The sequence below is a fragment of the Triticum dicoccoides genome, chromosome 5B (genome assembly GCF_002162155.2).
Source record: "Triticum dicoccoides isolate Atlit2015 ecotype Zavitan chromosome 5B, WEW_v2.0, whole genome shotgun sequence".
NCBI lineage: Eukaryota > Viridiplantae > Streptophyta > Magnoliopsida > Poales > Poaceae > Triticum > Triticum dicoccoides.
The window spans coordinates 279,420,114-279,443,017 of NC_041389.1; the positions used below are offsets into that span (position 1 = coordinate 279,420,114).

At 48.0% G+C, this 22,904-nt stretch overlaps 1 pseudogene; it reads left to right on the forward strand.

Annotated features, from left to right (window-relative positions):
- Positions 1-2,017: 2,017 nt before the first annotated feature.
- Positions 2,018-22,904, forward strand: part of LOC119309389 — a 69,892-nt pseudogene continuing 49,005 nt past the window's right edge.

A 22,904-nucleotide genomic window follows, 5' to 3' on the forward strand; every position in this document is an offset into this window, starting at 1 on the left:
GTTGCCCTGGAAGATTCAGACTCTTCAGGCGCAGCAGCAGATTCTTCAGCTGGCATGGGTTCATCTTCAGGTGCAACATTGGTGGTTGCCCTGGCATTTTCATCAAGAGCTGGAATAGCATCATCAGCCTTGGCACTCTCAGTGTCATCACTAGCCTGATTTTCATCAGCTGTGCTGGCATGTTCTTTAGTGGGCTGAGCAGATGCTTCACCCTGAGGAATTTCTTGTTGCGTTTCAGCAGCAATGTTGGTCTTGAGGCCTTTTGCCAGCTTGATGAATCTGACTTTACCTAGCCAATCAGCACGATAGGTGTCAAATTCATCACTGAGAGCTTTGATTTCAGATTGTATAGTCACAAGTTCTTCAGTGGACATTTTCAAGACATTTTTCTTCAGATGATGCTCCTTCTTGTACTGAGCTTTCTTCACTGATCTTGCCTTGTCGAATTTCCACTTTTCTTCAGCGATGAAGGCAGTCAACATGTGACTTTGTCCAGGTGTGAGGTTCAGATCAGGAAGAGGTGTGTTGGGCTCTTTATGCCAAAGATTGATGAAATCAAGGATCTTCTTCGGATCCAGCAAAAGTGGCATAGCACTGCCTTTGGCACTAGCGGCCCGGTGTTGTCAGTCTCTAATGATTTCTGCAAGTTCTTCATCATCAGCTTCATCGTCAGACGACGGAACTTCAAAGGCGACCTGCTTCTTGTGAGGACTTGGCATGGATCCGCGTCCAGCAGCAGCCTTTTTCTTCAGCAGCTGAGGCTGAGCTGAGGAACTTGCTGAAGCTCCTGAAGCAATTGAGAAGCATGTAGTCCTTTGGCACGTGGCAAGGTGCACAGGTGCTGAGGACTTTGCAGGTGCAGCTGAGGGCTTTGCTTGAGCAGATGGCCCTAAGGGCTTTGAAGAGCTGGGTCGTGAGGGCATTGCAGAAGAAGATGGCTTCGCAGCAGATTTCTTCTTCATGGCCTTCTTAGGCTGACTAGCAGAGGCTTCAACAGCAGCAGCAGAATCTTCATTTAATTTCTTCACTACCTCTTTTGCTACCTTATCCAATTTTCTTTGGCGCTTGGCCCATTCCTTGGGAAATTCCCCACCTCTTCTGATGCTAGAGGGATCATCTTCTTGGCCTAGAGCCAATGGAGGCCTTGGGCATGGAGGCTTTACTGCGAATTCTTCGTGTACATTGGAGTGACATAGCGGTAATCCCTCCATTCCTGTGTCCATCTGTGTTCAATACTCTGAATGCGCGCCTTGCGCTGATTTTTTTTCTCCTTTCCATGAGTGGCCTCATCAGAAGTACAATATTGTTCATAGATTTCTTCAGGGATCTCAAAAGCAGTGTTAGTTTCAGGCCTTTTTCTCCCTTCTGAGGACACTTTTCTTCAGCCATATTCTTCAACTGAGGATTCTGAACAATGGATGTCTCGGAACAAGTATGCAGTTTATCTTCGAGGAACACTGCAAATGAGTTAAGTTGATGAGAACCTAGTGATTCAGCAGCAGACATGTGTACCTAGGAACAGAGTATAGGTGCGAAGTATTTGGAGAGGTCATATGCGGTCTTAGAATTTATTTTAAAAGGAATCAAGTTTGAGGAATTTGACTAGGGGTGTCTTGAGGAATTTCACTAAGAGTTCTTGTCTATAGGTTCCAGAGTTGTATAGATTGGAAATCCACACAATTGAGGAATCTTGAAGAAAAATACATCTTAGAGAAATAGATCAAGAACAGAAGCACAATGGTGTTTTAAGGATATGGAAGTTGAAGAATAAACACCTTTTGAAGATTTTGAGTAAATCATCAGAATCAACAAGGGTAGTAAAAGCGATTTTTATTTACCCTTGACGAAGAACACGACGAACTGTGAGAAAAACTATGGAAGTTCGTCTGTTTAGATCTTCCACGCCCTAACTTGGTGGAGGAAGACAGCTACAGCGGTGGCGGAGGTGAAGATTTTCGCGGCTGGTGCGAGTACGACGGCGACGAGGTTGAGGCAGCTAAGCTCTTCCTCACCGGCGATGATGGAGATTAGCAGCGGCGCTAGGTCAGAGAGCTCGAGCGAAGGAGAGAGGTCAAGCAGAGTAAATGAGCTGAGGTGAAAGGGGAGGGGTATTTATAACCGAAGTGAAAAACCGCTCCTCCGAGGAATTTGGACGAGTGTACCCCTGACCCTTGCTATCCTAGCAACATGTGTCACCCACGTACTGAGAGGTGGAGATCGTGTGAGATCGTGGGTGAGTTGTTTAATCCTGTCGTGGGACGTGGAAGGACTTGAGCGGCAAAAGCCGAAAAATTAGATATGAAAATTATGTTTCGTTCGCAAATTCTTCAGCTGTCAAGGACACAGTGAAGATTTTGAACGGGTTTCAAATAGAATGCACATGAAGAATTTGTGAACAGACTGGGTTGAGTTCAGCATAGAGGGGGAACGAGTCCGATCACATTCACTTAGATGAAAAAGCAACTTGAAGAAATAGCTATAAGTGAATGCTATAGAGGACATGAAAAACTCAAATACATATATAGAAATGAAGAACATATAGTCGGAAGGACTGAGGAAATTGCAAAGTTGAAGAATTTAAAAAATGAAGAAATTGCAAAATCTCAAATTGAAGATTTTCAACTTTGGTTGGTGGCGTAACCCACCGTATAAGAATGATGATTTCAGACACCGCATACAATTGTCATAGGGTTATGAGAATCAAATTCTTCATTAATTTCTTTACACTTAGAGGGTTAGTCTTCATTGATTGAAGAAAAACGTTACTGCGTGGGTTGCACATCTAAGTCATCAATTTTGCATAAGTGTTAGGATGTGTGTCCTTTTCAAAGAACATTCGAAAATTCTAAGATACTTAGCTCACACCGCAACTTGATAAATCTCTTCTCATCCAAGGGCTTTGTGAAGATATCTGCCAGCTGATCTTCAGTATTTGCATGGTCGATGGAGATGTCGCCCTTCAACACATGGTCATGAAGAAAATGATGATGAATCTGGATGTGCTTTGTCTTCGAGTGCTGAACTGGGTTGTGAGAAATCTTGATAGCACTCTCATTGTCACAGTAGAGTGGCACATTCTTCACATTGATGCCATAGTCCTTGAGAGTTTGCTTCATCCATTGCAATTGAGCACAGCAAGATCCAGGAGCAATGTACTCAACTTCAGCAGTAGAGAGTGATACGCAGTTCTGCTTCTTCGAGGACCAACATACCAAGGATCGTTCGAGGAAATGACATGTGCCTGATGTTGACTTGTGGTCCACCCGATCTCCAGCATAGTCAGAGTTAGAATATCCAATGAGATCAAAAGACGATTGAGGGAGTCCTGGATTAAGGGGTCCTCGGACAGCCGGACTATGTGCACGGGACGGACTGTTGGGCTATGAAGATACAAGATAGAAGACTTCTTCCTGTGTCTGGATGGGACTCTCCTTGGCGTGGAAGGCAAGCTTGGCGACTCGGATATGTAGATTCCTTTCTCTGTAACCAACTTTGTATAACCCTAGCCCCCTCCGGTGTCTATATAAACCAGAGGGTTTAGTCCGTAGGAGAAGATCATAATCATACAGGCTAGACTTCTAGGGTTTAGCCATATCGATCTTGAGGTAGATCAACTCTTATAATACTCATATTCATCAAGATCAATCAAGCAGGAAGTAGGTATTACCTCCATAGAGAGGGCCCAAACCTTGGTAAACATCGTGTCCCCCGTCTCCTGTCACCATCGACCTTAGACGCACAGTTCGGGACCCCCTACCAGAGATCCGCCGATTTTGACACCGACATTGGTGCTTTCATTGAGAGTTCCGTTGTGTCGTCACCAAAAGGTTTGATGGCTCCTTCAATCACCCACAACAATGCAGTCCAGGAGGAGGTTTTCCTCCCCGGACAAATCTTTGTATTCGGCGGCTTCGCACTGCGGGCCAACTCACTTGGCCACCTGGAGCAGATCGACAGCTATGCCCCTGGCCATCAGGTCAGGTTTGGAAGCTTGAATTATACTGCGATATCAGCGGAGACTTGATCTTCGACGGATTCGAGCCCTTGCCAACCACACCCCGCCGCCTCGATGAACATGACCTAGATCTGTCATCAGGCCGCACTCAAGGTGTTAGGACCCCGACTCAAAGCCACACCGATCTAGCATGTAACACCTCATATCACTTTGCGGCCTCATGCACGGTATTCCCACGGGTGTCGCCTTACCTTGCCCGGGACCATTTGCGACTTTGGCACACGTATATGATAGTGTCGCTAGCATCCATATGACAAGGAGCCCGGGCTGACATGGCTAGTCGTGAACCCAAAGTGGCACTAACTTACAGGGACAGGCATACATGACCCAGCAACGAACGTGTCGGTCATCAACGAGTGAATCCGGGCTGTAGCAACTGGGCTAGCAGGACTCCGGTAACTGGGCTGTAGCAGGCTAACAGGACTCCGGTAGACATCGCGTGACATTTCCACGAAGGGACAGACAAAGGAATGAAGAAGGACATATACCGGCCAGCCTAAGTGTTCCGGAGCAGTAGCAAGCTACCAAGGCTCAGTGGAAGCACTAGGAGACATTTCCCGGTAAGAGAGGCTACCAAGGATAAACAACTAGATAGTCTGATCCCACACATACCAAGCATTTCAATAACATACACACAATATGCTCGATATGTGCAAATACAACATGGCATCACAACATGACTCTACAACTCAAGTATTTTATTCAATAGGCTCCGAGGAGCGAGATATTACAAACATGGGTCTCTCGACCCAGCATTCAGAGCATACAAGTCAAAACACAAGTGGAAGCTTAACATATCTGAGTACGGACATCTATAAATGAAAAAGGCTGAGAAGCCTGACTATCTACCAGATCTTGCCAAGGGCACAAGATCGTAGCTGAGGTATCAAGCTAAACGTCGAAGTCCACGCGGAACTACTAGTGAGATGAAGTCTCTCTGCAAAAAATAAAATAGGCAAACGTGAGTACAAATGTACCCAGCAAGACTTACATCAGAACTAACTACATATGCATCAGTATCAACAAAGGGGATGGTGGGGTTTAACTGCAGCAAGACAGCTTTGACTCGGTGGCTATCCTGAACTACGACTACAAGTAACTCTTTTGAGGTGGTGCACACGAGTCAACATATTCACCATATCAATACACCACTATGGATCCGCTCCCGTCTCCCTACGAGATTGCCATCCATAGCACTCACGCTTATCTTGCGTATTTTAGAGTATCCACTTTCACTTGTCTATGAACTGTATAGGCAACCCAGAGGTTCTTTACTGCGGACGCGGCTATTCAAATAGATGATGTTAACCCTGCAGGGGTGTACTTCTTCACACACGCTCTCACCACTTACCGTCGTTTACACGACATGTACTCGGCAACCTTCAAGCAGAATCCCAATGTGGGTGTCGGCCACGCCCTACCTAAACACTCAAGTCTCTAGTCCAGGTTTATCGCCTATTCAGGTTCCATCCGCAGGGAGTCCGGCCGAGGTTTCTACATACGACCCCGAATGATGTGTGCAGGGTTCCCGAGACACCAAACGGGCGCCCGGTACACTGTACCACGTGCCTACCGCATCACAGCCCACCCCTCGGGTCAGCGCTGCCCACAGCCTCCATCATACTACAAACACCATAAACTACTTGCAACTCCTGGAGAGAGGACAAGGGTGATTAAGAAGCCGAGAGGGTCCATTGGTTTCGGGCCCAATGCGTGGTAGTAACTGTTTCATGGATCACAAACATAGAACAAAGTTCCTGAGGACGGCTTCAATGAGACAACCCACCATGTACTCCTACATGGCCTCTCACCGCTACCCTTACCAAATCGTATTCACACACTTAGCTCACACACAGTAGGACATGTTCAACACCATTCCAATTCATCCCTGATGAATCAGATCTGACTCAACTCTAAGCAGTAGCAGGCATGACAAACAAGCATGAATGAGTAGGCACATCAGGGCTCAAACAACTCCTACTCATGCTAGTGGGTTTCATCTATTTACTGTGGCAATGACATGTCATGCAAAGGATAAGGGGTTCAAGTACTGCAGCAAGTAGCAGATGAATCATTGTTGTCCTAATGCAGTAAAAGAGAGCAGAAGCGAGAGAGTGGGATTGTATCGGAATGAACAAGGGGGTTTTGCTTGCCTGACACTTGTGAAGATGATATAGCTCTTCATCGGTGTCATCAAACTCATCATCGGAACACGTCTACTGAGAAGGAACAAATACCGGTAACATAGAAGGAAACACAATCAATGCAATGCACAATATGATGCATGATCATGACATGGCAATATGCTATGGTTTGGCCTAATGCAGCTACAACCAGATGGGTTTGAGTTATTTTGAACCCAAGGTTCAAGTTCAAACTCAAACTATGACTTTATAAAGTGCACTATCATGTTTTGATATAAACAGCAGGTTTAAGTTGCTTTAACGTGCATGAAACCAGTGCAGATGAATAGATTGGATTTTTCTGATCATTTTTCATATATAACTTATTTCATTCTGAGTTATAGATTATTTTCTATGATTTTTAGAAGTTTAGGGCATTTTCTGGAATTTCTAGAATAAGAATAAATATAGAAAAATATTAACTGCGCCAGCATGACATCGGGGTGACGTCATCAGGTCAAAGGCGCCAGCCCAGGTCAAACCTGACGGCTGGGACCCACATGTTAGTGTAACAACTAACTAACAGAATTAGTTAGTGTTACGTTAGCACTAACCTAGGTTAATTAGGGCTTGGGCCCACTGGTCAGTGTCTAAACTAACTGTCAGGGTTAATTAACACTAATCTAAATCTAACTAAAGGTTAATAGAGACGGGCCCGCATGTAAGTGACCCTGGGGGGTCAAACCCCAGGTCAAATGAGTCAACCTCGCCGGACTTGGTCCACGGCTCGTCGCCGGCCACGCCAGAGACGGCGGAGGTGCTCGGAATCGCAGCTCAGGCGACCAAACGAGCGGCGGAGAGGCTCTACGGGGAGCTGGCATTCACGCGCATCTAACGGGGCAAGCAGTAGCAGCTGGGGTGGACCGAGCTCGTCAGAAGCGAACTCGCGGCGGCGGCCAGAGTTCGGCCAATGGCAGTTTGCGTGTTACGGGGCATGTCCGGAGCCGTGGATGGTCGTGATCGACTCGCGGGAGTGCAGCGAGTGCAGCGGTGGGCTCGGGCGCGTTCTTGCACGGTCGTAGTCACGGTGGCGACATGACCGGTGGCGAGGAGCTGTCGGCTCTGACGGCCACGGTGGTTAGAAGGCGCGGACGAGCATGGGGAGAGAGGGGAAAGGGGCAGGGGCTCACGGTGAATCCAGCAGAGGCAACGGCGAGGCTGGGAATGGGCTGGAGCTTGCGAATCCCCGGTGAGTTCGATGGTGGTCAGAGGTTGAAGACGAGGTCGGGGACGATGCTGCAGGGCTTCCGGCAGGGCGTGGCTCAGTGGGGAGGAAGAGGGGGTCAAGGCGGAGCTTCTGAGCGCTTCGACGAGGCGAGGCAGTGGTTGTGTCCACGACAATAGTGAGCGGCAGCGACGATGGTGCTTGGGCACGGGAGGAAAGAGAGCAGAGGAGGGGGGAAGCTCGGGGAGAGTGAGAGAGAGGTCGGGGGGCTGCGTGGCGACACCCGAAGAGGCCATGGCGAAGCTGCAAGCAGGAGGTGGCCCGGCGTGCGTCGGCGTGTGTCGGCCACTCGCCCATCCTCCTGGCAATGGAGGAAGACGACAGGGGAGGGGGGCAGGTGGGCTAGGCTGGCCACTTGGGCCGCCAGGTGGCTGCACAGATGAGGTAAGCCCAGGTAAGTTCCTTTCTCTCTCCCTCTCTTCTTTTGTTTCGGATTTCTATTTTTCTGTAACCTTTGTGGCTTTTCTAAAAATACCTAGACCCTTTCAAAAATCACCAAACTGCACATGCCCACTGTATAGAATATATCCAACATGGAACATTTCAGTTTAGGATTATTTGGGCATTTATAATATTTACTAGCATTTAAATGCCCAAATTCAAATAACATATGATTTAATCCAGTGACCTTTGGATGACCTAGAAATTTGTGCACCATTTTTGTGAGAGGTTCTAGACCAAGGCAAAGATGATGAACATTTTTGAAGGGCATTTTGGGTTCATTGAAAATATTTTAGTTGAACCTATTTGATTTGATCTGGTGCTAGGGTTTGATCAGACCCCATTTCAATTTTGAAAGAATTTAAACATGATGCAACACATGACTAGCTAGCTTAGAGCATACCAGAACTAGGGATGTGACAACTCACCCCCACTAAACAAGAATCTCGTCCCAAGATTCAAGTGTAGGGTAAGATGAAGGGGGAACACAATTAACGCAAAATCTTCACGATCCAGGTTGCACTTCAAATGAACGTTGATTCAATCACATCTTTGCTCGTCGTCTTGCTCTGAGAACTCCAGCCACACGACAACGAGAGGATAAGGAGACTCTAGAAGGATCGATCTTCTCGAAGATCGAACAACTCATGATTAACTCACGGAATGAGACATAGCAACATCTGTCGAGCTGAGACACGAAGCACACATCTAGAGGGATGGAGTGGAACAGATGACGAGGGATCATTAGCTAGACAACAATTTCACACTTAAAAGGGTGGTAAACGGTTGTCAACGTAGCGAGGAGTTGAGTTGCCATGATACCACAGCGAGACATCCTGGAGGAGGGTGGTTCGTAGATTATTACCTTGGGTGGCAAAAAGAATTACCTTTGATATAGAGATCATTGAGACTCTCTAAACCAGCCTAGGGCAATACTCGAGCGATCGTTTGGAGGGGTTCGGGAGAATGGCATACCCGGATTAGAATGGATGATGTGGATTACCTTGTTGAAAACAACACAAGGGATGATTTTAGTAACTGGGGAGGAACTCAATAGTAGGGAATAATTCCACTGTTGGAATGGTTATAGCATAACCGAAGAAAACTGGAAGCAATCCCAGTTAGTGCCGGTGATAATGCCTAGTGCTTGCGCGTGCTCTCAAGAACTTGAGCATTTCCATATTCATCAAGGTTTTACCAATATCCGTGTCAAGGATCCTGGCAAGACAACATACTACCATGATGGATAATGGTGGAGGATGCAGATGCAAAGGAAGATAAAACTTTCTTAGATTTCACCTTAGCGAGGCCAAGGGGACAAAATCTGGATGATCGACTGAGAGACATTTAGCACTCCGCTTCTAATGTTCTCCTTGATGTGCTAGCGTAACCCATTCATTGAAATGGTTTGGTATCTAGAACATCAAGTAACAGGTCGGACTTCGGAAGCTCAAGAATCCATAAGGAATAACTACGGAGGTAAATCCTGCGAAATCCTTATGGGGATGTGGCCAACTTCTTCAATCAAGATACTACAATAATAGGTCTTCCGGCTGGGTGTTTCAGCCACGACATCCACTTTACCGGGTTACACAGAGACCAATATTATAGTTCTTGGGAAACGTTCCAACCATCATATCTGCCTGAGATTCAGATCTGGTTGGTGTCAGGATATTCCAGACTCATCGAGTCTAGAAAGAAAAATGATAGTTTGCAACACAAATCGACGAGACGATGTTGCAAGATTCTCGGGAAATGACTACGATAGTAAGCTCCAAAATATGAGCTGGTTTTGCTACAAACATGTGAACACGTTGTCCGAGACAAGCGTGACCACGTGGTAGTCTTATAATAAAATACTACCAAGTTCAGGTTGGGGAACCATCATCGAGGATAACGAAGTCCTAACATAAGTCATGATTCTTAAGAAGGAACTTCTTCTCCTTGAACAAATCAATCAGTGGCTTGGTGTGCTAGGAAACACATATAGAATGGAGGCGGCCAACCTATCAAACCATAGAGCACTTCGCACATGTGTGACTAACTTGGGATGGTTCCAAGGAAGCAAAAACAACCTTTCTTGAACTCACGGTGGCAACTTACATCAAGTGGACGTGAATTAGAGGAAGTCACTCCTTTCAGCCGAGCATATGCTTCATGAACGGAACATGAAGATAATGTCTATAAAAGTTTCCAATACTAGCTTAATGTTCAACAAGATTATGGAGAAGATAAGGATGTCGTCGATGGGCTCAACAACAATTCATCCAGGTTTCCATGAAGATTGAATTCCATAATTATGTGAACAAGTGATAGCATTGGTCAGACCCAAAAGATATAATGGTGTATGCTCGAGGGATCAACCATGAGTAAGACAACATTATGAACATCGTTGGTTCTAATTTGATTTGATGATAGCCCACGCTCAAATCAAAGACTGGATAAGACCATAGCTCCAACAATTGATCACGAGGTTCAATCAATGAAGGTATCATCTTTCTTCAACACACACACACACACACACACACACACAAGATATCCCTTTGAGGTGAACTAAGTGGATTAAGCTTTTATTCTCCAACTCTCCAAGTTGTTGTTTAGCTTAGCCAACTAGATCAGGGGTATCCAACATGGATTCTTGGAGAAGGGGGTGGTTTATAAGAAACCAACTTGATCACGAACTCAACATATCGGTCAGGGGGCGGCCTGGTGATACTTCCGTGAAGATATCTGGAAAATCACGAACCACCGATATGTCTCTAAGCTCGAGATCAATCTTGCTTTTCAAGGCAAGACGACATGATCAGAAGAGCAAGGATTTCAATCCTAACTCAAAGGTCGAGGAGTGCACCAGAAATAAGGACAAGGTTGCACGATCAATCCTAGAATAGTGATTCGATAACCAACACGCTAAGAATGATATTATTGTCCATTAACTACCAAGCAACAGAGTTGCTTGGAGTATTGATTTCACACATCACGATTCATTTGTCAGTATTCTGGTTGCAACAACACGGGGACCGAGAAATGAGTACTGATAGAGAGAGTATCACTATATCAAGAGTTCATAGGATGGTGTGCAATTCCCATGGTATTCTTGATATAAAGATGGTAATACAACAAGGTAGAACAGAACAAAAGCTGGGCTAGCATTTTGATCTGCGAGGTACAACTACTTTGACCCAATCCTGGATGTGGATGAGGTACTGGAGTTTGTTTCTCCTAGTCATTCCGAATAGAATGGCTTGGCGGACCACAAGAGTAATAGGCATCGATGAACACGGTTGCACAACTACTCCTGTCTATCAATTGATAGACGAGGGTCAGAAGACAACTAAGAGGGAAAACTCAAAAGAACATATGATTTTCTGAGTTGTGGATGCATGGATTAGAATGTCGAACGAGTTCAACATATTTCTTCTGGACAATTCATGCAGAGAGGTAGGACTGGCAGGGTCACAACATAGAATCGAGAACTCATCGAGAGCAGTTTTGTTGTGATCTTTTGGTTCAACGAGGAACTTCTGCCATAAGTAGTTCATGGTATTTGGAAGAACGATATACCATGAACCTCCAAAACTATCGCAAAGGTTACTAATAACCTAAAGGAACTAGAAAACACTATCAACATGAAATAAGTAGTGTGAATCTCGGGTTCAGAAACGCAGGAGTAGAATACCTACTAACTAAATGGCATCACGGGATGCTTTCGAGAATGATGGCCAGAATCATCACACTGGAACACAGGACATGGCTAGATTACTAGGTGATACTCTAGACATCTAGGGTCATAATAATAGCTCCAACATATATGTCGAGGCAATAGTGTACCTCAACTCACCGTTTAGTGTGGTTAACCTGGCCAGAAAGGTCATCGAAAATAGAGGGAAAGGATTTTGCAATTGCATCAGATTATTTAGAAACCTGGGATGACTCGGACAGCATAACGGCTGTAAATTCTCAAAAAGATTGGTGACATGCTACAAAAATGGTGGCATAGCCACTCAGAAGCACAATATCAAGGTTTCGAGATCAACAGTTAACATCAGAAGTAGTAGGAACTGAACCGAGGCTTAAGTCCAACAATTCTATAAGTCTACGGATTAGTAACACGTGATCCTGATAGAAAGAAGAGAAAGCCTAGTTCCTTAACCCCGTAGGAAAGATAAGATGACTCGGATCAGAAGGCATAAGGTATAAGGAGTAAAAAGAGCCTTACGTTCCATCCCACAATCAATTCCCTTATATAACTAAAGAATTTCTAGACTCAACTTCAACCATTTTGGCTTGGTAATCCTACAGGCAGTCAGGCTCTGATACCAAAGCTGTCAGGACCTCGACTCAAAGCCACACCGATCTAGCATGTAACACCTCATATCACTTTGCGGCCTCACGCATGGTATTCCCACGGGTGTCGCCTTCCCTTGCCCGGGACCGTTTGCACCTTTTGTCACACGTATATGATAGTGTTGCTAGCTAGGCAAGAAAAGCTTTATCAGATTCTATTTTCTAAAGTTGCACCTACAACTACTCATTGAAAATAATCGTATTCTTATATGACAAGGAGCCCGGGCTGACATGGCTAGTCGTGAACCCAAAGTGGCACTAACTTACAGGGACAGGCATACATGACACAGCAACGAATGTGTCAGTCATCAGCGAGTGAATCCGGGCTGTAGCAACTAGGCTAGCAGGACTCAGGTAAACCGGGCTGTAGCAGGCTAACAGGACTCCGGTAGACATCGCGTGACATTTCCCCGAAGGGACAGACACATGAATGAAGAAGGACACATGCCGGCCAGCCTAAGTGTTTTGGAGCACTAGCAAGCTACCAAGGCTCAGTGGAAGCACTAGGATACATTTCCCGGTAAGAGAGGCTACCAAGGATAAACAACTAGATAATCATATCCCACACATACCAAGCATTTCAATAACATACACACAATATGCTCGATATGTGCAAATACAACATGGCATCACAACATGACTCTACAACTCAAGTATTTTATTCAATAGGCTCCAAGGAGCGAGATATTACAAACATGGGTCTCTCGACCCAGCATTCAGAGCATACAAGTCAAAACACAAGCGGAAGCTTAACATGTCTGAGTACAGACATCTATAAATGAAAAAGGCTGAGAAGCCTGACTATCTACCAGATCCTGCCGAGGGCACAAGATCGTAGCTGAGGTAACAAGCTAAACGTCGAAGTCCACACGGCACTACTAGTGAGACTGAAGTCTCTCTGCAAAAAATCAAATAGGCAAACGTGAGTGCAAATGTACCCAGCAAGACTTGATGAAGTCATGTACCTAGGGTAGGGTCACGGGCCTGTCCAAAGTACCCTCCCCAAGGACATCTTCAGAAGAAACTACCTTCCAATCGACCAAGAGGGATTCGACTCGACAGACTCGAAGACACTCGACAATGAAGACTCACTCGACCACCAGGAGATTAAGAACCACTTTGTATCCAAACGGTCTGTAATTAAGTAGTCTTTATGGCCATGATGATACTTTATGTAAGGCGTTACAGGTAACACCTGGCCTTAATGTACTTTAAACCCTACGTAACTGAGGGCCGAAGGGGTCTGGCAGAGACTATATAAGCCACCCCCCTCCTCAGTGTAAAGGGTTCGCACCCCTGTAACCTACGCACACATAATCCAGTCGACCGCCTCCGGGCTCTGAGACGTAGGGCTGTTACTTCCTCCGAGAAGGGCCTGAACTCGTAAACCCCTTGTCTGTACAACTGCTCCATAGCTAGGATCTTGCCTCTCCATACCTACCCCCCATTCTACTGTCAGACTTAGAACCACGACAGTTGGCGCCCACCTTGGGGTAGGTGTCTTAGCGATTTTTGGAGAAGTTGCAATTGTTCCGATTGCCTTCATCATGGTTTTTGGCGGAGTTCTGGTCGAGGGCCGCAAGATCCGTCTCGGTGCGCTCACTTTCATCACCGACGACTCCGCTTGGCTCCAGGAGGCTCCACTCGACATCGACGCGCTCCCCGTCCGCGGTGCGACGCATTTTCGGGCGTGTGTCCGCGGCGTTCTACTACGGCAACCGTCGACTCCGTATCGGTCGACTCCTGTGTCGTCCTCCCTCCCTGTCTCCCGCCAGCGCAAGCACTCTGGTCGGTCGAGGCTTCAGCGGTGGGTGAGACACGCAGTAGCTCGCCAATCGGCCACCACCCAAGTCGCGACAATCGAGCCCGACGAATCTCTCTACTGCCTGTTCGATCTGACGACTGGCTCCGTAGAGACTGCATCCGAGTGCGACAGTAGTGACCTGGCGGCGGAGGTTCTGATGGTCAATGGGCCTCGTAGTCCTCCCGGCTTCCCTCGCACCGACGGGTTAGACGGCATAGGCGACCCCGCTCAGGCCCACGAGGAATATCAACCCGAGCCGCTCACTTCCCTGCAGAGGGAAGATCTTCGTTGTCGGAACATGGATGCCCTGCATACTCCCATCGCAGGAGAAACCCCCGAGGCCCGCACCTTGGAGGAGGCACGTTTGGCCAACTTGGCTGAACGTACTCGACTGGAGAATCTCCAGCGAGCACTCGACGAACGTGCGCGGCAACGAGTACCCGACTCCAGTCGATGTCAACTCTTTCCGCAACCGACTCAGGTATATCGAACCCCGATTCAGAATTTAGCAGCTGCAGCTCGTATAGCAGAGTCTATTCAGCCCTCTCAGTCGGAGGCTGGCAGAGGCTTGATGCAGATTAGAGATTTGCTCCGAGCAGCGGGAGATCAGAATTCAGCTGTGTCTCAGTCGCGCAACAGGATTCACAGTCGATCCGTCGCTGCGAATACAGTTCAGTCGGCTCATAGCCCAAGATCGCCTCCATGGCGTGAGGGACGCGAGGGTCGACGTGACCAATATGATGACCGATTCGACCGCGATGATCGGCGTCGAGTGCCCACTCCTCCTCCAAGAGGTGGGTCTTACGCTCATCGGCAGCAAGATGATAGGCACCAGCGCAGTGCTGGGCGACGAGTTCCGGTCGACCCCAGGGAACCAGGCTTTGACGCGACGTCCATCATCGTGCAAGGTCTAGTCGACCGGAACAGAGCTCATCGAGGTGGCCATGACAGAGATGCGCCCACTAGCAGTCGAGTTCATGTTTCAGGTCCAGAATGTTTTAGCAGAGCCATCATAGCTGCAGTGATACCCCCCAATTTCAGGTTGGCTACTGGGGTAAGTAAGTTCACCGGTGAGTCCAAGCCTGAAACCTGGCTGGAAGACTACCGAGTGGCGGTACAGATAGGCGGCGGTAATGATGAGTTGGCCATGAAACACTTACCGCTCATGTTGGAAGGTTCGGCCAGGGCGTGATTGAATCAGTTAGCTCCTAGCAGCATTTACACTTGGGAAGATCTTTCCCGAGTGTTCGTCAGGACATTCGAGGGAACTTGCAAGCGACCAGCTGGATTGACAGAGCTGCAAGTCTGCGTACAGAAGTCGAATGAAACCCTGAGAGACTACATTCAGAGATGGATCACTTTGCATCATACGGTGGAGAACGTGTCTGATCATCAGGCAGTCTGTGCCTTCAAGGATGGTGTTAAGAACCGAGAGTTAAGTTTGAAATTTGGTCGGACCGGAGATATGACACTGAGTCGAATGATGGAAATCGCCACCAAGTACGCCAATGGTGAAGAAGAGGACCGACTCTGGAGTGGCAAGTACAAGCCGAGTCAGTCGGAAAAAGGAAATTCCAGTCGGAAGCAAAAGCGAAAAGCCGAGCCAGCGGCTCCTGGAGAGGCCCTGGCCGTGACTCAGGGCAAATTCAAGGGGAAGCCCAAAGGATCCTGGAACCCCAAGAAGTTGAAGGATAAGGAAGGAAATGACGTGATGGATATGCCGTGTCACATCCACACGAAGAAAGACGAAGAGGGTAATTTCATCTACCCGAAACATACCACTCGCCAGTGCCGGCTCTTGATCCAGCAGTTCCAAGGAAAATAGCCCAAGGACAAGGAAAAGGAGTCGGACAAAGCTGAGGACAAGGAGGACAGTGATGGAGGGTATCCTCATGTTAATTCCTCCCTGATGATTTTCGCTGATGTGGAGAGCAAAAGCCGATTGAAGGTTATCAACCGTGAGGTAAATATGGTCGCCCCGGCGACACCAAGTTATCTGAGATGGTCTCAAACTCCCATTACATTCGACCAGTCCGATCATCCAACTCATATAGCCACCCCTGGGAGGCAAGCTTTAGTGGTCGACCCGATCGTTAAAGGCACTCGACTGACGAAGGTGCTGATGGATGGTGGGAGTGGACTGGACATATTGTATGCAGAGATGCTAAAAGGAATGGGCATTCCGATGTCCAGACTTAGCTCCAGCAATATGAGTTTTCATGGAGTCATTCCTGGAAAGAAGGCCGAGTCACTCGGCCAAATAGCTCTGGATGTGGTGTTCGGCGACTCGAAGCATTTTCGTAAAGAGAGGCTGACATTTGAAGTCGTGGATTTCCAGAGCGCTTACCACGCTATTTTGGGGAGACTAGCCTATGCACGGTTCATGGCTCGACCGTGTTACGTGTACCTAAAATTGAAGATGCCTGGCCCCAAAGGTGTGATCACTATCACTGGCAACCGGAAGAAGGCAGAAGAGTGTTTTCAGAAAGGCTCGAAGATTGCGGATGCCCAGATAACAATGGTAGAGCTGGAGGGGTACAAGAAAAATGCAGATCCGAGTGATTTGTTACGTGCCAAGAAGCCCGCCACAGAGTCAGTGTTCCAGTCGTCTGGTGAGACGAAGCCCGTTCATATTCACCCGACTGATCCCAGCGCAGCTCCGACCCATATTTCAACAACACTCGACTCCAAATAGGAAGAAGCGCTCATCCAGTTCCTCCGTGAGAACTGGGACATCTTTGCATGGAAGCCTGCTAACATGCCGGGTGTTCCCAGGGGGCTGGCTGAGCATCGCCTTGGAGTCGACTCAACAGCAAAACCTGTCAAAGAACATCTTCGACGGTCCGTCGTCCAGAAGAGAAAGGCCATTGGCGAGGAGGTGTCTCGACTGTTGGCGGCAGAGTTTATCCGAGAGATATACCACTCCGAGTGGCTCGCCAATGTCGTCATGGTCCCCAAGAAGGACAAGTCACTTCGCATGTGCATTGATTTCAAACATATCAATCGGGCCTACCCGAAAGATCATTTTCCTCTCCCTCGCATCGACCAAATTGTCGACTCGACTGCGGGATGTGAGAGATTGTCTTTTCTAGACGCCTATTCCGGATACCATTAGATCCGTCTGTATGGACCCGATGAGATCAAAACAGTGTTCATCACTCCATTCGGGTGCTTCTGCTATGTCACCATGCCATTCAGCCTCAAGAATGCCGGAGCCACGTTCATGAGGATGATTCAGAAGTGTTTACTCACTCAAATCAGTCGGAACATGGAAGCGTACATGGATGATATTGTGGTCAAATCACGAAAGGGTTCCGACCTGTTGACTGACCTTGCTGAAACATTTGCCAATCTCAGGAGGTATGATATCAAGCTCAATCCATCGAAGTGCACATTCGGAGTTCCTGGTGGAAAGTTACTCAATTTTCTTGTTTCCGAACGAGGAATCGACGCTAACCCAGAAAAAGTTGGCACTATACTCCGAATGAAACGCCCTGTGCGGGTGCACGATGTCTAGAAGCTTACTGGATGCTTGGCCGCGTTAAGTCGATTCATCTCTCGCCTCGGTGAAAAGGCATTGCCTCTTTACCGACTGATGAAGAAGGCAGACAAGTTCGAGTGGACTCCAGAAGCTGATGCAGTGTTTGCCGAGCTAAAAGCTCTGCTCTCCACCCAGTCGGTGCTTGCTGCTCCAATCAGCAAAGAGCCTCTGTTGCTTTATATTGCAGCCACAGGACAAGTTGTCAGTACAGTGCTTACGGTCGAGCAGGAAGAAGAAGGGAAATCCTTCAAAGTTCAGCGCCCAGTGTATTATCTTTCTGAAGTTTTGACTCCATCGAAGCATAGATATCCTCATTATCAGAAGCTTGTGTATGGGATCTACATGACCATGAAGAAGGTTGCTCATTATTCCTCTGATCATTCCATTACAGTTGTCAGCGACGCCCCACTTTCAGAGATTCTGCACAACAGAGATGCAACTGGTCGAGTGGCAAAATGGGCGATTGAACTCCTTCCCCTTCATATCAAGTTTGAGGCAAAGAAAGCCATTAAGTCCCAAGCGATAGCAGATTTCCTTGCCGAGTGGATTGAACAACAGCAGCCGACTCAAGTTCACTCGGAGCATTGGACCATGTTCTTTGATGGCTCTAAAATGTTAAATGGTTCCGGTGCTGGGGTAGTTTTGGTTTCCCCCCGAGGAGATAAGCTCAGATATGTGCTCCACATCCACTTTGATTCCTCCAATAATGAAGCAGAATATGAAGCACTTTTATATGGGTTGCGCATGGCCATTTCACTCGGCGTCCGTCGCCTTATGGTTTATGGCGACTCATATTTGGTGGTAAATCAGGTGATGAAGGAGTGGGACGTTAGAAGCCCAGCCATGACTGGATACTGCAATGCAGTGAGGAAGCTTGAAAAGAAATTCGAAGGGTTAGAGCTCCATCATATACCCCGACTGAAGAATCAAGCGGCTGATGATTTGGCAAAGATAGGTTCCAAGAGAGAAGCCATTCCCAGTGATGTGTTCTTGGAGCATATCCATTCTCCATCAGTCAAAGAAGATCCTTTTACCGAAGAAGCTCCGCAGCCCAAGAGTATCACATATCCGACTGAGGTTGAAGTTCCAGCAGTGGTCGACCTGATCATGGAAGGTTTAGTGATCACTCCCGATTGGACAGTACCGTATATCGCGTATATCTTGAGGAAAGAGATCCCGGAGGACGAAGAAGAGGCTCGACAGATCGTCCGCCGATCTAAAGCCTTTACTGTGATAAGGGGACAGCTGTACAGAGAAAGCGCAACTGGAGTTGGTCAGAAATGCATAATGCCAGAGGAAGGTCAAATAATCCTTGATGACATCCACTCGGGGATATATGGCCATCATGCGTCCTCTCGGACCATCGTGGCCAAAGCATACCGAGCCGGATTTTACTGGCCAAGAGCGAATGAAATGGCAAAGGAGATAGTCGACAAGTGTGAGGGATGTCAATTTTACTCCAATATGTCACACAAGCCCGCATCAGCTTCGAAGACCATACCACTCGTCTGGCCCTTCGCGGTATGGGGGTTGGATATGGTTGGGCCCTTGAGAACAGGCAGAAGCGGTTTCACACATGTGCTGGTAGCAGTCGACAAGTTCACCCAGTGGATCGAGGCTAAACCCATCAAGAACCTTGATGCCGGTACTGCTGTCAGCTTCATCGGAGAATTGATATTAAAATATGGAGTCCCGCACAGCATCATCACTGACAACGGGTCGAACTTCGATTCGGAGGAATTCAGGGTGTTCTGCACATCTCAGGGCACGCGAGTCGACTATGCTTCAGTCGCCCATCCTCAGTCGAATGGACAAGTAGAGCGGGCCAATGGCTTGATTCTCAAAGGGTTGAAACCCCGACTGATGCGTGATCTCAAGCATGCGGCTGGAGCATGGGTCGACGAACTTCCCTCGGTGCTTTGGGGGTTAAGGACCACGCCTAACCGGTCGACTGGGAGAACTCCGTTCTTCTTGGTCTACGAAGCTGAAGCAGTCTTGCCGAGTGACCTGCTCCACAATGCTCCTCGGGTCGAGCTCTACACCGAAGCTGAAGCAGAACAAGCACGGCAGGATGCAGTCGACCTTTTAGAGGAGGAAATGGAGATGGCTCTGATCCGATCGACCATTTACCAACAAGACTTGCGTCGCTTCCACGCCAAAAACGTGAAGAGTCGAGCCTTTCAGGAAGGAGATTTGGTTCTCCGAGTGGATCAGCAGAAACCACACAAGCTCGCTCCTTCTTGGGAAGGTCCCTTCATCATCACCAAGGTTCTCCACAATGGAGTGTACTGTCTTTACAACGTCGAGCACAACATCGACGAGCCCTGAGCTTGGAACGCGGAGTTTCTCCGCCCCTTTAACACTTAAGTATCCGCTCGGAAATGTAATAAAAGCACTTCTGTAATTCATGTTTCACAAGATAATAGTGTCATAATTTTCCCAATGATTGTTGTCACTTTTATTTGTTCAAATAAAATTTCCCCTCAGTGGGTGGCTTAGCTGCGAATCCGTTTCGCCTAAGTTTGTAAAAAAATCCTTGCCGAGTGGTGAGCCAGCCTCCCACTCGGGGGCTTAGCTGCGAATCCGTTTCGCCTAAGTTTCAATAAAATCCTACTGAGTGGCGAGCCAGCCTCCCACTCGGGGGCTTAGCTGGAGTCCAAGTACTCGCCTAAGTTTCAATCAAATCCTACCGAGTGGCGAGCCAGCCTCCCACTCGGGGGCTTAGCTGCAGTCCAAGTACTCGCCTAAGTTTCAATCAAATCCTACTGAGTGGTGAGCCAGCCTCCCACTCGGGGGCTTAGCTGCAGTCCAAGTACTCGCCTAAGTTTCAATCAAATCCTACCGAGTGGTGAGCCAGCCTCCCACTCGGAGGCTTAGCTGCAGTCCAAGTACTCGCCTAAGCTAAACAAAATCCTACCAAGTGGTAAGCTAGCCTTTCACTCAGAGGCTTAGCTGCAGTCAAAGCACTCGCCTAGGTTCAAATACAATGTGCGCTCCGCAAGGAGGACGAGGTGCAGGTCGACTGCTACCCTCTCCTTCCGAGCTACGCCACAAGTACAACGTGCGCTCCACAAGGAGGACGAGGTGCAGGTCGACTGCTACTCTCTCCTTCCGAGCTACGCCACAAGTACAACCTGTGCTCCGCAAGGAAGGCGGGGTACAGGTCGACTGCTATCCTCTCCTTCCGAGCTACGCCACAAGTATAATGTGTTCTCCATAAGGAAGACGAGGTCGATTGATGCCTTATTCCTCAGAGAGACACCGTAAAAATCCTACCGAGTGAAGAGCAGACCTCACACTCGGGGGCTTAGCTGCAGCCCAGTGCTCGCCTAAGTTTTTGAAAACCCTACCGAGTGGAGAGCAGACCTCCCACTTGGGGGCTTAGCTGCAGCCCAGTGCTCGCCTAAGTTTTTGAAAACCCTACCGAGTGGAGAGCAGACCTCTCACTCGGGGGCTTAGCTGCAGCCCAGCGCTCGCCTAAGTTTTTAAGAATCCTGCCGAGTGGAGAGCAGACCTCCCACTCGGGGGCTTAGCTGCGGCCCAGTGCTCGCCTAAGTTTTTGAAAATCCTACCGAGTGGAGAGCAGACCTCCCACTCGGGGGCTTAGCTGCAGCCCAGCGCTTGCCTAAGTTTTTGAAAATCCTACCGAGTGAGGAGCAGACCTCCCACTCGGAGGCTTAGCTGCAGCCCAGTGCTCGCCTAAGTGTTTTGGGGAACAAGTCGATTGCGATAAGCGCTTCACCCTAGCCTGCAAAAGACACCTCAAACCAAATTCACACATATTCAGCGTTGAGTCCAAGTTCAGATAACATCTAACGGAACCGAAAGTACTCGGCGCTAGGCCTGTTAAGGTTTATCGGTTACAAAAATCACTCGGCATACCGAGGTAAATTTAAAGTATCAAGCTCAGAAGTTTTTTACCCCTCTTGCGGAGGGCTGGAAGGCGCAACGAATTCATCCAGGTCGATTCCATCTGCAATCCGAGTGGCAGCGGCGATGAAGGTCTCCATGAAAGATCGGAAATCATGCTTCTTGGTATTAGCCACCTTAAGAACCACCAGCTTGTCCTCTCGCGCGTCCTTGCAGTGAACGCAGGCCAGACACAGAGCAACATCCGCGCCGCACCTGGCAGAAGACTTCTTCCACTCTTGCACTCGACTTGGAACCTCGTTCAGTCGAGTCATCAGAGACTCTAGGTCATTCCGAAGCGTCTCTCTTGGCCAGAGTGTTGTGTTGATGCGGGAAGTTGCGACCTTCAGCCTCGCGAGATAGTCGAAAACAGCAGCAATGCGAGATTTGAGCCGGAGCACATTCATGGCGACTTCATCTTTCACAGGAGAGTTGATGGGATCCAGGTTTATTTCCAGTCGACTAGTCTCCTCTTCAAAGTTCTGGCAAAACTCTGCAAGCACAACCCCAGAGTCAAGACAACAGTCGAATGGAGAGATCACAGTTAAAATGTCTATTTGATACAAAAGATTACCTTCAAGCATGAGGAATAGCTTCTTGGCGAGTCCACCCAGATAAGCCTCCAGATCGTTCTTCTTTCCCACCAACTAACTGGCCTTGTCACTCAGGGCAATCTTATCACTTTTTAGTCGACTGACCTCCTTGTTGGCCGCATCAAGAGCAGCTTTCAGATTGGTGTTTTCTTCGTCAAGCTTGGAGACTGAAGCCAGCTTCTCATCTACGAGCTTGGTCTTCTCTAAAGCCGCTTTCTGCATCTCAGCCAAGTCAAGGTCTTTCTTCTTCAGGGCATCCCTTACTTTGTCTGCAAAGTTACAGTGAGATCAGACTCTGAAACAGACGAGAGGCAAAGGCAGTCGTCGAGGGCCTCACCAAACATACCTTTTGCTTCCTCCTTCGCCTTCGTTAAGTTCTCCTGGACCAGTTTTAGATCAAGCTCAAGCTGGATCTGTTTGTTCTCCAACTCAGTATAACGAGCCGCAAGATCGCAGGATTTCTGCGAAGAACCAATCGACAGATGTCAAAGACAATTCACTTCCGAGTGACTAAGGAAAAATCATAGCGTTTCTAAGACTACGGCCGAATACAAACATTCGACCATAGTCTCGGGGACTACACCCAGTGGGTACACTCAGCGTGCCCCCACTAGTTTTATTAGTTAGTGTCGACTAGTCGACCAACAAAAAAATGGGAGGTGTTCTTCAGACTGTAGTCGACTGCCAGCAGTCGACCATAGTCTCGGGGACTACACCCAGTGGGTGCACTCAGCGTGCCCCCACCGGTCTATGAATCCATTCTACCTAGTCGAGTAAGGAAAAAACTTAAGACATAAAGACTATGGTCGACTGCCAGCAGTCCACCATAGCCTTGGGGACTACACC